General features: G+C 42.4%; 1 non-coding gene across 1 annotated transcript; it reads right to left on the bottom strand.

The window, feature by feature from the left end:
- Positions 1-2,664: 2,664 nt before the first annotated feature.
- LOC144714694 (small nucleolar RNA R71) lies at positions 2,665-2,773 on the bottom strand. Its single transcript, XR_013584435.1, has one exon. It is a non-coding gene; the product is annotated as a small nucleolar RNA R71 (small nucleolar RNA).
- Positions 2,774-4,525: the final 1,752 nt, after the last annotated feature.

The raw sequence follows: 4,525 nt of genomic DNA, 5'->3' as shown, positions 1-4,525 counted from the left end.
TGCTTAATGAATTAAAAATCAATACTGATACTATTCCAACGTTATGGTGTGATAATTTAGGAGCATCTTATCTTGCTGCTAACCCGACTTTCATGCAAGGATGAAGCCCATTGAAGTTGACTATCACTTTGTTCGTGAACAAGTTGCAGCAGGAGCTCTTAAAATTCAATTTATTGAAAGTGACGGTCAATTAGCAGATTGTCTAACTAAACCGCTTTTGAACGTGTGATTTTTTTGTCTGAGGAACAAGCTAAACGTTGTCTGCGCCACAGATGGTCTTGTGGGGGGGGGGTATTAAGGAGTTTTACTCACTTCGTCTGCTAGAAGAATGCTGAGACGAAGGAGCCAGAGAAATCTATTGGCCGAGTCGGAGCCAGACGAAGGAGCCAGATGAGCGGGAAGAATCAGCAGACGTCCTCCCAGCTGATAGGGACTTAAAATAAAATAGTTAGTAAAATTTAAATACAATATACTTGTTAGAGGTTAGAAGAATAGGAGTCAATATAAGTTCAAATATAAATTAGGATTAAATATAGATAGGATTATACTTTAAACAGTCAGGATTAAATCATAAGAAGTTATAACGATCACAATTTAATCTACGGGTAGCCGTTATGCACGATGGACCACAACATAGATCAACGGTGGTGATCAGTGCACCCGATTCATTATAACGGTCTAGATTATACAACAATATAGTGTTATAGTAGATGGGTTCAATGCACCAATCAACGGCTGTGGTCAGTGCACCCGATCCGTTATAACGGTCAAGTTTAAAAAGAACTTTTAAAGGCATATATCCGTTGTTAACTGTTACAATGGATATATACTTATAACTACCTATATGAATATATATAAATACATTGCCAATGTTCCAAATGCAATTCCAAGTTAATACAAAGATCTTGATCTATTCTCTCTTGTTTTTCTTCTTCCATGTTTTTCTTTCTTTCCTTCCTCTGTTCTAACAACACACATGGCAGCATAGGCACACGCGTTCATCAGTGTGTGTGCGCGCAAGTGTGCGCTGCCGCACCCACACACACCGGTGGGTTCTGCACCCTCCAAGAGCTGATAAGCATTGGAGCTGGGAGAGAAACAAGCTGAGGAATAGCTGTAGCACGACGATCATCGCCTTGCCAGAAGGGAGTGACACAAGGAGGTGTGAGGGTTCCAATTTCAGTTCTAGTCTTCTTCTCCTTTCTAAGACAATCGAATTTGGGACTAGAAGGTACTCAGTAGTGCTTCCAGTCATTCCGGACAAGATTGTTCTTCGTTCTAGTTTGATTTCGAGTTCACCGTTTGTTCAAATTGATCTTCCATTCTTCTTCCTAACAAACCCACTGTTGTTGTTCAGAATCCGGTGTGAAATCGCCTCCTTTAGCAGCTTCCAGGCCGCCAGCAGCTGAGGCAACCAGCAACCAAGGCTACAGCCTAGGTTGCTAGCAGCCCAAGCCACCACGCCGCCGGCAACCAAGGCCACCAGCAGCGCAAGCTGCGGGCAGCCAAGGCCGCAAGCAGCGCACGCTGCCAGCAGCCCACGCCGCTGGCAACTAAGGCCGCCAGCAGCGCAAGCTGCTGGCAGCCAATGCTGCCAGTAGCCCATGCCGCCGGCAACCAAGGCAGCCAGGGCAGCACACGGACGCCCTGCTTGCGTCTCTGCAAGCAGCTCAGGCCGCGAGCAGAGACATCTGTAGGGCGCCCATAGGGTGTTCGTGGATTTGCCTCCAAGGGTAAAAGTAAAATCTTCAGTAAAGAAAATCTTTAATGAAGATTTTGTTGAACTGAAACTTTAAAAAAGAACACTCTGTAGACTTTACTGAAAAATTTTAATTGACTTTTTGCGACTGAATATATAGATCTGAATACACATTGATTTGAAAAGAAAGTACTGCTATTTTAACTGCTCTCTGTGGATCGACACCTTGCTCGCCCTACGGCTGTGAGGTTACAAATATCGTTGCATAAGCTCAATCCTCACACGATTAACCAGTAATTAACCAGTTAAAAACTACCTAATTTGAGCTCATCAATTGGCGCCGTTGCCGGGGAGCAAGGTAGAACAGTAGTTATTGTTTTCTTTTCTCTTCAGTCATTGTTTATTCATTCTCCTAAAGCTTCAGGACTTGAAAATCCTCAGCTTATTGTCTTTCTAACTTTTTGTCGAAGTTCTATGGTAGTGACAAGGTCAAAGGCTGGTGAGAGATGTGCAGAGAACGTTGCGCGAGACGCCACTCCAGAATCTACAGTCATAGAACCAGAAAACCAGCAGGAAACTATGGCAGAAGAAGGACGTCAACAGCATGAGAGAAGGAGAACCATGCTGGACAGATCAACACCCTCCGGAAGCCTACGGCAAACAGATGTAAATCTGAACATAGGTGAGGGAATCTTATTCAGGTATGACAATGCTTTGATTCACTCCTTGCCTAAATTTAATGGATTACCTGCACAAAATCCATTGGAATTTTTAGATGATTTCCACATTAGATGCTCTTCCCAAAATGTTCCAGGATTATCTACAGAGATGTTAAAAATGAAATATTTTCCTTTAACATTGAAAGATAAAGCATTCTCCTGGTATTGTAACTTAGGAATTACTTTTAATTCTTGGGAAGAGATGCAGGGAAAATTTCTGCAGAAATTTTACCCTCTCTAAAACAAATTTTTATAGAAGAGAGATACACAATTTCCATCCCCATGATGGTGAAGCTTTTAGTGAAGCATGGGAAAGGTTCAATGACCTGCTGAGGAAATGCCCTCATCATGGAATTGAGCACTGTCAATTGGCCCAAATTTTTTATGAATCTCTGTCAGACTTCATGAAAAACAAGGACAATTTAGCCATCGGTGGAACCTTTTACACTGCGTATGAGGATGAAGTCTTTGATATTTTGGAGAGAGTTGCAGAAACTGATCTGCAGGAAATTGGAGCGAACCAAAATGGAAGGACTGTGCAACCAAAGAGGGCAGGAGTTCTGCAGGTCAACGCCAAGGAAGTGGAGCTGCAAGCAGGCCTTAGAGAGACCAATAAAAAATTAGAAGAGCTCACCTCCACCTTGAGGAATATTTTTCTGAATAACTCTCCTATTGTTAAAGCAAAAATTTGCTCTCTCTGTTTCAGCAGAGAACATGAAGATGGAGCTTGCCAGTCCATGGAAGAGGAGGTGAAAGCATTCAATCAACAACAACAACCTTGGGCTGGCCAAAAGAGGGTTGGTTTCCAAGGTGGAGAGAGCTCCCACCAAGGAAACAAGGCTCCCTTTCAGTTTCAATTCCAACAATAGAGAGTTGGAATTGAAGGAGTTTCAGCCTAGACCTCAACAGCAGTACCAGGTTCCCTCTCAAAGTCAACCTGATTTTTCTACACTAACCCCGGTTATTTCCGACATGATAGAGAAGCAGAATCAGAAATTGTGGGCAGAAATCGAGATGCGGATGCAAGTAATGATGGAGTTCAAAACGAGGCAAATGCTGGAATCGCAAGAGCAAATGAGGAAGCTGCTAGAGAGCTTTAAACCTGGAACTTCTGAACCTCAAGGTACGCCAACAGAACCTAATTGCACATCTCGTAGATTCCCTACTAAACCCATGATAAATCCATGCAACCTACACCATGTACATCATTCTATTCATGATGAGATGAAGGAGGAAGACCCTGAAGTTCTAGCAATCTCAAAATTGAGAAGTGGAAAAGAACTTCAGGATCCTTATCAGAATTCTGCAGAGAGTTTAAGGGAAGGGAACGAGCAGAATAGAGAAGGAGAGGACCCTTCCTACGCGAAGGAGCCTCTACCTTCCACTAGTGCTCAAGATGTTCCTTACCCTTCTGCTTTAAATAGAAGAAAACCTTTCCTGGATTATGAAAGTAGGTTGTTAGAAAATTTTAAAAAAGCCACCATGACTGTTACTGTAGAAGACATGCTTAGGTGTGCACCCTCCTTAAAGAAGTACCTTAAGGATTCTTGCACTACTAGGAAACATAGGGAGGTAGTAAAACTTTCAGAAAATGCTTCTAGCATTTTGAATGCCATCCCTATCAAAATGAGGGATCCAGGTGCACATTTCATCACATGTGAAATAGGAGGAAATTTTTTTTCTAAAGTTTTATTAGATACCGGAGCGAGCATTAGCATCATCCCAACAGCTTTATACGAGGAATATGGATTTGGGGAACTAGAGGAAATACACATGGACTTACTCTTAGCGGATGGGACTGTTGGGAAACCTGAATGATGGTTAACTGATGTTATGATCACTGTAGAAAGCTGTGAAATCCCTGTGGATTTCACAGTGACTGACGTAAAAATTTCAGGAAACATTAGTTTGGCTCCCATTATTCTAGGACGACCGTTCTTAGTAACGGCAAGGACGATTATGGATTGGGAGAAGGGGACTGTAGAATTTAAGATTGGAAAAGAGAGAGTGCAGATTGATATTTCAAAAATGATGAAGTGCCCCTTAGGAAGCAATGAAGAATTAAATTTGTGTGCAGAAAATGAAGGAGAGGAGGAAGTAGTAAAGG

This window comes from Wolffia australiana, chromosome 17 (genome assembly GCF_029677425.1).
Source record: "Wolffia australiana isolate 7733 chromosome 17, ASM2967742v1".
NCBI classification, from domain to species: Eukaryota; Viridiplantae; Streptophyta; class Magnoliopsida; order Alismatales; family Araceae; genus Wolffia; species Wolffia australiana.
Note: the sequence above shows the minus strand (reverse complement) of the source record. Positions and strands in the feature narration are given on the sequence as shown.